The sequence below is a fragment of the Nerophis lumbriciformis genome, linkage group LG26 (genome assembly GCF_033978685.3).
Source record: "Nerophis lumbriciformis linkage group LG26, RoL_Nlum_v2.1, whole genome shotgun sequence".
NCBI lineage: Eukaryota > Metazoa > Chordata > Actinopteri > Syngnathiformes > Syngnathidae > Nerophis > Nerophis lumbriciformis.
The window spans coordinates 15225404-15238360 of NC_084573.2; the positions used below are offsets into that span (position 1 = coordinate 15225404).

General features: G+C 41.2%; 1 long non-coding RNA gene across 1 annotated transcript; it reads left to right on the forward strand.

Moving 5' to 3' along the window:
• Window positions 1-5466: 5466 nt before the first annotated feature.
• On the forward strand, window positions 5467-6671 carry LOC133623871 (uncharacterized). Its single transcript, XR_009817944.2, has 3 exons — window positions 5467-5524; window positions 5608-6060; window positions 6160-6671. It is a non-coding gene; the product is annotated as an uncharacterized lncRNA (long non-coding RNA).
• The last annotated feature ends 6286 nt before the right edge of the window (window positions 6672-12957 follow it).

Below are 12957 nucleotides of genomic sequence, written 5' to 3' on the forward strand. Positions count from 1 at the left end.
AAGCTATATTTAAGGCAACACGTGGAGTTTGCATGTTCTCCCCGTGACTGCGTGAGTTCCCTCCGGGTACTCCGGCTTCCTCCCACTTCCAAAGACATGCACCTGGGGATAGGTTGATTGGCAACACTAAATGTGTGAATGTGAGTAAAACATAATCTATGCAACATTTTGACCAAAGAACCACCATTACATGTTATGTAGACCACAAGAAGATTTTACTATTAACGTATAAAATACTACACTGCCTAGCTCCATCCTGTCTTGCCGATTGTATTGTACCATATGTCCCGTCCGGTGGCCATGGATGAAGTGCTGGCTGTCCAGAGTCGGGACCCGGGGTGGACCGTTCGCCTGTGCGTCGGTTGGGGACATCTCTGCGCTGCTGACCTTTCTCCGCTCGGGATGGTCTCCTGCTGGCCCCATTATGGACTGGACTCTCACTATTATGTTAGATCCACTATGAACTGGACTTTCACAATATTAGGCTAGACCCATTCGATGTCCATTGCACCGGTCTCCCCTAGAGGGGGGGGGGGGGGGGGGGGGGGGGTCCTCTCCAAGGTTTCTCATTGTCATCCCACTGGGTTGAGTTTTTCCTTGCCCTGATGTGGGCTCTGAACCGAGGATGTCGTTGTGGCTTGTGCAGCCCTTTGAGACACTTGTGATTTAGGGCTAAATAAATAAACATTGATTGATTGATTGAAGAAAAGAATCCTAATATGACCCCTTTATTGCGCCTTATACCGCATTTTTCGGAGTATAAGTCGCACCTGCCGAAAATGCATAATAAAGTAGGAAAAAACATATATAAGTCGCACTGGAGTATAAGTGTCATGATCCATGTCCCGGATGATGTATTATGTTCTGTTAGTTTTGGACTTCATAGTTCCCTTTTTTTGTGCACCCTTGTTTGTTTTAGTTACCATGGTTACTTATTATTTCCACCTGCCTCTGATTAGTGTTTGCCCGCTCACCTGCTGCCCGAGCACTAACCAGAGGCATTATTTAAACCTGCCTTGCCCTCCAGTCAGTGCTGGAGTATTGTTTGTTGTATGCTGTGGACTCCCTGTTTCATGCAATGCTCTGTTCGTGCTTGTTTTCTGGAGATGCCATAGTTCATGCTGATGATTTCATGCTAAGTTCATGCTGCGCATGAATTGCCAAGTAAGTTTTGTTTATTCATGCCACAGTTAGCGACTTTTTGTTTCATGTCCATAGTTCAGGCTAAGTGTTAGCTTTTGTTTCCTGCATCAAGTTGTGCCTTAGCCTTGTGCGCCTTTTTTCTTTTCACCTTTTTTTGAACATTAAAACCATGTTTTCTTGTACACCGCCTGTCATCTCTGCATCTAGGGGTTCGTCACCTCCACATCATGACAATAAGTCGCATTTTTTGGGGAAATTTATTTGATAAAACCCAACACCAAGAATAGACATTTATAAGGCAATTTAAAATGAATAAAGAATAGTGAACAACAGGCTGAATAAGTGTACGTTATATGACGCATAAATAACCAACTGAGAACGTGCCTGGTATGTTAACGTAACATATTATGGTAAGAGTCATTCAAATAACTATAACATATAGAACATGCTATACGTTTACCAAACAATCTGTCACTCCTAATCGCTAAATCCGATGAAATCTTATACGTCGAGTCTCTTACGTGAATGAGCTAAATAATATTATTTGATATTTTACGGTAATGTGTTAATGATTTCACACATAAGCCGCTCCTGAGTATAAGTCGCACCCCCGGCCAAACTATGAAAAAAAACTGCGACTTATAGTCCGAAAAATACGGTAATCCGGTGCACGTTATGTATGAAAAACGCCCTGAATAGACCCGCTCATCGGCAGTGCGCCTTATAATCCGGTGCGCCCTATGGTCCGGAAAATACGGTACTTTGCTGTGTGTTATTGATGTGTGGCTTCTCACCAAAATAAATACACAGCATTATTCCTGCGTTTGAAAAAAAAAAGGAAGAAAAGGTGACCTTCCAGTGCATTCCCATGAAAAAATGTAGGCAAAAAGACAAAAACAAGGTTGTCCCCACCATAGGATTTTGCCTCAATGCGATTTAAACACCCTCATGGCGTGTGTACCCCATGAAGGCCTCTGTTGAAACACAAGCTACTTCACTCAAGTATATCGCTAATGCTTCCACAGCACAAAGACAGAGAGCCTCTTTATTTTGCCCGTGCCATGAAACTGGGGGGCCTCTTTGGCGCGACCACCCCCAAAGACCACTCGCAGTCGGCCCCGACACCGGTGAGAGCCGTGCAGGAATTTACCTCCGCGGCGGAAACGAGCTCTCCTCAGGCGGACCTGCCTAACGACGGGGAGAGGCCACGCGTGCACATAAACGTACACCTTCAGACCTCGGCGGTGAACCCTGCGAAGGCACGGAGCCCCCTTTACCTTCCTTAAGGGAATTCTAGGAAAACGCAAGCCTTTCCTTACCAGGATGGTCTCAATGTGCCTTGCACGGGACAGAAAATATATTCCAGACAATACTAGTAACTTCTATTAAACAAAACACCCAAATATGCAATCATGTATTCTTCATGATTTCTGAAATGTGTTCTTATACGACACCATGCAAAGACACTTTTACAGGTTAGGCCGGGGGTCAGCAACTCTTTAGCACCGCCCTAGTGGCTCCCTGGACTTCTTTCAGAGATGTGTGAAAATGGAAAAATATGTTTTAATTTGTTGTAATTAGGGATGTCCGATAATGGCTTTTTGCCAATATCCGATATTGTCGAACTCTTTAATTACCGATACCGATATCAACCGATACCGATATCAACCGATATATATAGTCGTGGAATTAACACATTTTTATGCCTAATTTGGACAACCAGGTATGGTGAAGATAAGGTACTTTTTTTTTAAAATTAATAAAATAAAATAAGATAAATAAATTAAAAACATTTTCTTGAATAAAAAAGAAAGTAAAACAATATAAAAACAGTTACATAGAAACTAGTAATTAATGAAAATTAGTAAAATTAACTGTTAAAGGTTAGTCCTATTAGTGGACCACAATCATCTGTGCTAACGGACTGTATCCCTTGCAGACTGTATTGATATATATTGATATATAATGTAGGAACCAGAATATTAATAACAGAAAGAAACAACCCTTTTGTGTGAATGAGTGTGAATGGGGGAGGGAGGTTTTTTGGGTTGGTGCACTAATTGTAAGTGTATCTTGTGTTTTTTATGTTGATTTAATAAAAAAACAAAAACAAAAACAAGAAAAAACAATGATACAGATAATAAAAAAAACGATACCGATAATTTCCGATATTACATTTTAACACATTTATCGGCCGATAATATCGGCAGGCCAATATTATCGGACATCTCTAGTTGTAATATATTTTCTGTAAGAAAACAAACATGAAACAAACCTTCCTAATTGTTAGAAATCCCACTGTTTATATTAAACATGCTTCTCTGATGAGAGTATTTGGCGAGCACTGTTTTGTCCTACTAATTTCAGCGATCCTTGAACTCATCGTAGTTTGCTTACATGTACAACTTTCTCCGATACTGCCACAGAAAGACGTGTTTTACGCCTCTCCGTCTTTGTCTCATTTCGTCCACCAAACGTTTTATGCTGTGCGTGAATGCACAATGGTGAGCTTTGTTGATTTTATTGATTTGTTGGTGAAGTGAAGTGTGAAGTGAATTATATTTACGTAGCGCTTTTTCTCTAGTGACTCAAAGCGCTTTACATTGTGAAACCCAATATCTAAGTTACATTTAAACCAGTGTGGGTGGCACTTGTAACATGTGGGTAAAGTGGCTTGCCCAAGGACACAACGGCAGGGACTAGGATGGCAGAAGCGGGAATCGAACCTGTAACCCTCAAGTTGCTGGCACGGCCACTCTACCAACCGAGCAATGGAGTGCTTATCAGGCATATTTGGTCAGTCCATGACTAAAGTGATGCTAACATGCTAATTAGGCTAACTGCATGTATATATTGCATCATTATGCCACTTTTGTACGTATAGTTGAGCTCATTTAATTTCCTTCACATATGTCCTCGGTGTATATTTAATTTATATTTACCGTATTTTTCGGACTATAAGTCGCAGTTTTTTTCATAGTTTGGCCGGGCTCCAGTGCGATTTATATATGTTTTTTTCTTCTTTATCATGCATTTTCGGCAGGTGCGACTTATACTCTGGTGCGACTTATACTCCGAAAAATACGGTACATGTTTCATGACCCATTATCTGTATGTAATATTGGCCGCGTTTCTGATAGTTGTTTGTGTGCCATGTTGTTCCAGACCACAGCAAACGTTACCCAGCTTGCAAAGATTGTAATAAATCCATTAGAAGAAGACACACACATCTATACCTTTGATAATTCTGAGCCAGTCATTTCCAGGAGTTATCTCACCCTCTGAGAAGCCTCCATTTTACCAATGATTTCCAATGTTGCAAAAATGTGTAGTATAAATATTAAAATACAACATTTCTGTCAACAAAGATTTGCGTCAGCCTTTGATAGTAGGCTAATATAGACACTTACATCATGTGTTGCCTTCATTATAACACTTATATAAGGCTTTTAAAGTAATTTTGATAGTAGGCTAATATAGCTAATATAGACACTTATACCATGTGTTGCCTTCATTATAACACTTATGAGACTTTTAAAGTCATTTTGATAGTAGGCTAATATAGCTAATATAGACACTTACATCATGTGTTGCCTTCATTATAACATTTATATAAGGCTTTTTTTTTTTTTTGCGGCTCCAGACAGTTTTTTTTTTAAAATTTTTGGTCCAATATGGTTATTTCAACATTTTAGGTTGCCAAACACCTGTGTTAGGTCAATGCAACTAGAAGGAGAACAGAACAAAGTGTAAGGCAGAGGTGTCAGTCTTATTTTTATTGAGGGCCACATCACAATCATGGCTGCCCTCAAAGAGCCAATTATAACTGTGAATATGTATGAAAATAAAATAAACATATAACATACACAATTTGCAAAGCTAATTGTTTCTTTATCACATTTTTAACAGATTGTTGATAGCTTGCTTTAAATTCTTAGGTCAAACTGGCCAGCACATATTTAAGTATTTAGTTTTGATAACCAAAAAACGTGATTTGGAAGATCTTGATATACTAATATTAAAACGGAGAACCAAAATGAGGCGGTGGGGCCACCATCAAAATTATTTTGTGTGGCAGAGCTGATCCCAGGCCTTGAGTTTGACATCCGTGTGTTAATGGGGAACTGTGTCATGGCCCGGGACGTCAGGTCATGTCTTGTTTTGTGTTTCAGTTATTTTTGCAGTTCAGTGTTCTGTTTTGCCCTCAGCGCTCCTTCCTCTGTTTACGTTTCTTTTGCCACGCACACTGAATGGACACACCTGTTTCTAGCTTATGATTAGGAGTTCCACCTGCCTCCTTAGTTAATCACTCCCCTTTATATTCCTCGGTCACCCAGCACTCGTCGCTGGATCAATGTTCTGTATGCGGGACTGTTTAAAAGTAATTTAACCGCTAAGGCCTTTTGTTACGTTTCGCCTTTAGTAAAGATTAAATATTCTTACCTGCACTTCCCCTCCTGCTAGTCTTGTGCATCCTGAGAAATGCAACCTTCGTCAACGCGACCAGATCGTGACAGAACAGTTCTACATCCAGCCAATGCGCCTGCTGCTCCAGTTCTGCAAACATCAACATCTTCCTCTCAAGTGGGTCCGACACCATCATCGTCGCCTCCAGTGGATCTTCCGACAACGCCACCATCCTCACCTCCAGTGGGTCTTCCGACCACGCCATCATCCTCGCCTCCAGTGGGTCTTCCGACAACGTCATCATCCTCGCCTCCAGTGGGTCTTCCGACAACGCCACCATCCGCCTCCAGTGGGTCTTCACACGATGCCAACATCCTCGCCTCCAGTGGGTCTTCAGACGACACCACCATCCTCGCCTCTAATGGGTCTTAAGACGACGCCACCATCCTAACCTAGTGATATTTTGACACAAAAACAAATGTTTAAAAACTTGGAAGTTTGCCTTCAAAAGTAAGTTAACCGCTACAACCTTTTGTTATTTTTCGCCTTTAGTAAAGATTAAATATTCTTACGTGCACTTCCCTTCCTGCTAATCTTTTGCATCCTGAGAAATGTAACCTTCGTCAACACGACCAGATCGTGACAGAACAGTCCTACATACAGCCAATGCGCCTGCTGCTCCAGTTCTGCAAACATCAACATCTTCCTCTCAAGTGGGTCCGACACCATCATCCTTGCCTCCAGTGGGTCTTCCGACAACGCCACCATCCTCACCTCCAGTGGGTCTTCCGACCACGCCACCATCCTCGCCTCCAGTGGGTCTTCAGACAATGCAAACATTCTCGCATCCAGTGGGTCTTCAGACAATGCCAACATCCTTGCATCCAGTGGGTCTTCAGACAATGCCAACATCCTCGCATCCAGTGGGTCTTCAGACAATGCCAACATCTTCGCATCCAGTGGGTCTTCAGACGACGCCAACATCCTCGCCTCCAGTGGGTCTTAAGACGACGCCACCATCCAGCCTAGTGATATTTTGACACAAAAATAAATGATTAAAAAAGGCAGAATTACGCATTTTTGCAGACATTTTACTTGTCTGAGATTGGTGTCCTATCGTATTGTGTTGAGCATCTACATTCAAAAGTCATTCGGCTGCTGACGTAGAAGTTATCTTACGGCTAATTCCATAGCATGTCGCGCAAGGCGATGTGTTACTACGCTAGAAAAACAGTACTTTAGTGGTTGCTCTTATATAATGTCACTACAGGTTGGTTATTATATAGGTTATGGAACATAAATTAAATATCGTTAGCGTTTTTTAGATGAATGTTTAAAGTAATTTGGAGGCAGAATGGATTGCTCCTAATCCTTGTATTGCTAGCCTCTTAGAACAGGCCGATTATTACAAATTAGAACGCAAAGGAAAAACATATATTCTTATCCCTCGTAATGATTGTCAACGATATGCAAAAATTCCATAAAAGTTTAAAAGGGGAATTGCAGAATATTTTTTTGGGGGTGGGATCAGTTGTTTCGCTTTCTAATCTGTAAAAATCGGCTCGTTCTTGGTGGCTAGCAATGCAGCTAATGGGAGCAATCAATTTTACCAATAAATCACTTTAAAAATGCATTCAAAAACCGTCACCAATACATAATTTACGTTCTGTAACCTGTATGATAACCAACCTGTAGTGACATTGTTATTGTAAGAGCGAACACAATGCGATAAGACACCAATCTGTACTGACTGAAAAACATGAACAATCATATTACAGTAGCTGTAAAGTATTAGCCCACATTTCATGTTTTGTTTGTACACAGACAGCCGGACAGCATATGTGCTGTAGTTGTAAAAACACGCATGACGTGCTACGTGTATCATGATCACTATAAAGTGTGACTAACTCAATGGACAGTTTTCTGTTTGGTCCAGCTGGCCAGGGACGTTAATTTCCGGTTAATTATAGGTAAGCACTCCATTTATGTCGTAATATCTTGGCTCCAATTTCCACATTTTGCAGCTTTGATTCACTTTCACCTCACTATCGACTTCCGTCCACTTCAACGGTTCACTTTTCCTACATACTGGCTTCTAGAAGCAGTAGATCACCCTCTACAAATTCAGATTAAAAAAGATACGGATTTGAATCCTCATTTGTCCAAAAATAGTCGTCTTGGTTGTTTGTTACCGAATCCGCAATGATTAGAACACACTCCCATATTTGTATCCGAAAGGGGTTGTTGCCAGAAATCAGACGTGCGGCGCTATGGAAAATACGATAAATATTGAACATATGACATATTGTTATGCACGTGTATGTTACTACAAAACCCAAAACCATTGAAGTTGGCACGTTGTGTAAATGGTAAATAAAAACAGAATACAATGATTTGCAAATCCTTTTCAACTTATATTCAATTAAATAGACTGCAAAGACAAGATATTTAATGTTCCAACTGAGAAACTTTTTTTTTTTTTTTGGCAAATAATAATTAACTTTGAATTTAATGGCAGCAAAACATTGCAAAAAAGTTGGCACAGGGACATTTGTACCACTGTGTTACGTGGCCTTTCCTTTTAACAACACTCAGTAAACGTTTGGGAACTGAGGAGACCAATTTTTGAAGCTTTTCAGGTGGAATTCTTTCCCATTCTTGCTTGATGTACAGCTTAAGTTGTTCAACAGTCCGGAGTTTCCGTTGTGGTATTTTACGCTTCATAATGCTCCACACATTTTCAATAAGAGACAGGTCTGGAGTACAGGCAGGCCAGTCTTGTACCCGCACTCTTTTACTACGAAGCCACGCTGTTGTAACACATGCAGAATGTGGCATGGCTTTATCTTGCTGAAATAAGCAGGGGCGTCTATGATAACGTTGCTTGGATGACAACATATGTTGCTCCAAAACCTGTATGTACCTTCCAGCATTCATGGTGCCTTCACAGATGTGTAAGTTACCCATGCCTTTGGCACTAATACAGCCCCATACCATCACAGATGCTGGCTTTTGAACTTTGCGCCTATAACAATCCGGATGATTCTTTTCTTCTTTGGTCCGGAGGACACGACGTCCACAGTTTTCAAAAACAATTTGAAATGTGGATTCGTCAGACCACAGAACACTTTTCCACTTTGCGTCAGTCCATCTTAGATGAGCTCGGGCCCAGCGAAGCCAGCAGCGTTTCTGGGTGTTGTTGATAAATGGCTTTGGTTTTGCATAGTAGTTTTAACTTGCACTTACATATGTAGCGACAAACTGTAGTTACTGACAGTGGTATTCGGAAGCGTTCCTAAGCCCATGGGGTGATATCCTTTACACACTGATGTTGCTTTCTGATGCAGTACTGCCTGAGGGATCGAAGATCCGTAATATCATCGCTTACGTGCAGTGATTTCCCCAGATTCTCTGAACCTTTTGATGATATTACAGACCGTAGATGGTGAAATCCCTACATTATTTGCAATAGCTCGTTGAGAAATGTTGTTCTTAAACTGTTGGACAATTTGCTCACGCATTTGTTCACAAAGTGGTGACCCTCGCCACATCCTTGTTTGTGAATGACTGAGCCTTTCATGGAAGCCGCTTTTATACCCAATCATGGCACCCACCTGTTCCCAATGAGCCTGTTCACCTGTGGGATGTTCCAAATAAGTGTTTGATGAGCATTGTTCAACTTTCTCAGTCTTTTTTGCCACTTGTGCCAGCTTTTTTTAAACATGTTGCAGGCGTGAAATTTCAATTACCTAATATTTGCAAAAAATAACAAAGTTTACCAGTTGAAACGTTAAGTATCTTGTCTTTGCAGTCTATTCAATTGAATATAAGTTGAAAATCCCCCCCCCGCCCCCCAAAGAAAGACGTGTGTTCTTGCCCCTCATAATGATTCTCAAAATTACAAAAAAAGTGCAGTTCCCCTTTAAGAGAAACACACATGCTCGCCCCACTACAAAGGTTTGTGGAAATCTGATGTGTATTTCTTGCACAATCAAGCAAAGCGTTTGTCTCTCTCTATTAGATCTTTTACTACGTCAAAATGACTGCTGTGAAAAAGGCCATTAAAAACAACAAAGCAAGTGGGGGGCCCCCCAAAACCTGTGCATGGTGTGAGCACATGTTGGTTCCTAGAAGCCTCCTTTCCCAGGGGCAGGAAGAAGGTGCGGGAGGTGGGGGCATGCGGGTTGCTTGAATAAGAAGAATTTGTAAAAGAAGCCGAGCAGGGTCATTGTAGAATCTAGCAGGTACTGTTTCAAAACTAGGAGGTCGAAGCTTGGGCATGCCTGTGCTTATTAATGAGACGGGCCCTTTTCCACTGTATAGTGCAGAGCTGGGCAAATATTTTGACTCGGGGGGGCAACATCGAGAGAAAAAAATGTGTCTGGGGGGCCACATTGAGAGAAAAAAGTGTCTGGGGGGCCACATTGAGAGAAAAAATGTGTCTGGGGGGCCACATTGAGAGAAAAAAGTGTCTGGGGGGCCACATTGAGAGAAAAAATGTGTCTGGGGGGCAATTTGAGAGAAAAAAAGTGTCTGGGGGCCACATTGAGAGAAAAAAAATTGTCTGGGGGCCATATTGAGAGAAAATAAATGTGTCTGGGGGCCATACTGAGAGAGAAAAATGTGTCTGGGGGCCACATTGAGAGAAAAAAAATGTGTCTGGGGGGCCACATTGAGAGAAAAAAAATGTGTCTGGGGGGCCATATTGAAAGAAAAAAATGTGTCTGGGGGGGCCACATTGAGAGAAAAAAATGTGTCTGGGGGGCCACATTGAGAGGAAAAAATGTGTCTGAGGGCCACATTGAGAGAAAAAAAAATGTGTCTGGGGCCACATTGAGAGAGAAAAAAATGTCTGGGGGGGCCATATTGAGAGAAAAAAATGTGTCTGGGGGGCCATATTGAGAGAAAAAAATGTGTCTGGGGCCACATTGAGAGAAAAAAATGTGTCTGGAGGGGCCACATTGAGAGAAAAAAATGTGTCTGGGGCTTCATTGAGATAAAAAAAAGGATCTGGGGGGCCATATTGAGAGAAAAAAATGTGTCTGGGGGGCCATATTGAGAAAAAAAAATGTGTCTGGGGGGCCACATTGAGAGAAAAAACTGTGTCTGGGGGCCACATTGAGAGAAAAAAAGTGTCTGGGGGGCCATATTGAGAGAAGAAAATGTGTCTGGGGGGCCATATTGAGAGAAAAAAATGTGTATGGGGGCCACATTGAGAGAAAAAAATTGAGTCTCGGGGGCCATATTGACACAATATGTTACTGCATACGTCAGAAGACTAATTAGGAGTATTTGTTTGTTTACCTACTATTAAAACAAAAGTTGTCTCGTACGTTCACTATTTTATTTAAGGACAAAATTTCAATAAGAAACATATGTTTAATGTACACTTAAGATTTTTTGGGTAAAATAAAGCCAATAATGCCATTTTTTGTGATCCCCTTTATTTAGAAAAGTATCGAAAAGTACCAAAAAGTATCGAAATTTATAAAAATTAAAAATTAAAATTATTTAAACGGGAGCCAAAAGTATCAATCAATCAATCAATCAAAGTTTATTTATATAGCCCTACATCACAAGTGTCTCAAAGGGCTGCACAAGGCACAACTACATCCTCGGCTCAGATCCCACATCCCACAGTGCATGGTATGCTGCTTGCTACTAGCAATTAGAACATTTGATAGATTGCTAAAATGCACAAGAATGTGTTTTATTTATCATACAGTGGACACATTAACAATCCGGTCTGCGGGTGTTGTTGACTTTGCATGATTAATAAGAGTGTCAAGGCTGATCCTCATGAATCACTTTCAACTCCACAAGTGCTGGCTTAAACCAGCGCCCACTGCAAGTACAAACCCTGTTTCCATATAAGTTGGGAAATTGTGTTAGATGTAAATATAAATGGAATACAATGATTTGCAAATACTTTTCAACCCATATTCAGTTGAATGCACTACAAAGACAAGATATGTAATGTTCAAACTCATAAACTTTATTTTTTTTTTGTAAATAATAATTAACTTAGAATTTCATGGCTACAACATGTGCCAAAGTAGTTGGGAAAGGGCATGTTCACCACTGTGTTACATGGCCATTCCTTTTAACAACACTCAGTAATCCTTTGGGAACTGAGGAGACACATTTTTTAAGCTTCTCAGGTGGAATTCTTTCCCATTCTTGCTTGATGTACAGCTTAAGTTGTTCAACAGTCCGGGGGTCTCCGTTGTGGTATTTTAGGCTTCATAATGCGCCACACATTTTCAATGGGAGACAGGTCTGGACTACAGGCAGGCCAGTCTAGTACCCGCACTCTTTTACTATGAAGCCACGTTGATGTAACACGTGGCTTGGCATTGTCGTGCTGAAATAAGCAGGGGCGTCCATGGTAACGTTGCTTGGATGGCAACATATGTTGCTCCAAAACCTGTATGTAACTTCCAGCATCAATGGCGCCTTCACAGATGTGTAAATTACCCATGCCTTGGGCACTAATACACCCCCATACCATCACAGGTGCTGGCTTTTGAACTTTGCGCCTATAACAATCCGGATGGTTCTTTTCCTCTTTGGTCCGGAGGACCGACGTCCACAGTTTCCAAAAACAATTTCAAATGTGGACTCGTCAGACCACAGAACAGTTTTCCACTTTGTATCAGTCCATCTTAGATGAGCTCAGGCCCAGCAAAGCCGACGGCGTTTCTGGGTGTTGTTGATAAACGGTTTTCGCCTTGCATAGGAGAGTTTTAACTTGCACTTACAGATGTAGCGACCAACTGTAGTTACTGACATTGGGTTTCTGAAGTGTTCCTGAGCCCATGTGGTGATATCCTTTATACACTGATGTCGCTTATTGATGCATCGAAGGTCACGGGCTTAGCTGCTTACGTGCAGTGATTTCTCCAGATTCTCTGAACCCTTTGATGATATTACGGACCGTAGATTGTGAAATCCCTAAATTCCTTGCAATAGCTGGTTGAGAAAGGTTTTTCTTAAACTGTTCAACAATTTGCTCACGCATTTGTTGACAAAGTGGTGACCCTCGCCCCATCCTAGTTTGTGAATGACTGAGCATTTCATGGAATCTACTTTTATACCCAATCATGGCACCCACCTGTTCCCAATTTGCCTGTTCACCTGTGGGATGTTCCAAATAAGTGTTTGATGAGCATTCCTCAACTTTATCAGTATTTATTGCCACCTTTCCCAACTTCTTTGTCACGTGTTGCTGGCATCAAATTCTAAAGTTAATGATTATTTGCACACAAAAAAATGTTTATCAGTTTGAACATCAAATATGTTGTCTTTGTAGCATATTCAAATGAATATGGGTTGAAAATGATTTGAAAATCATTGTATTCCATTTATATTCACATCTAACACAATTTCCCAACTCATATGGAAACG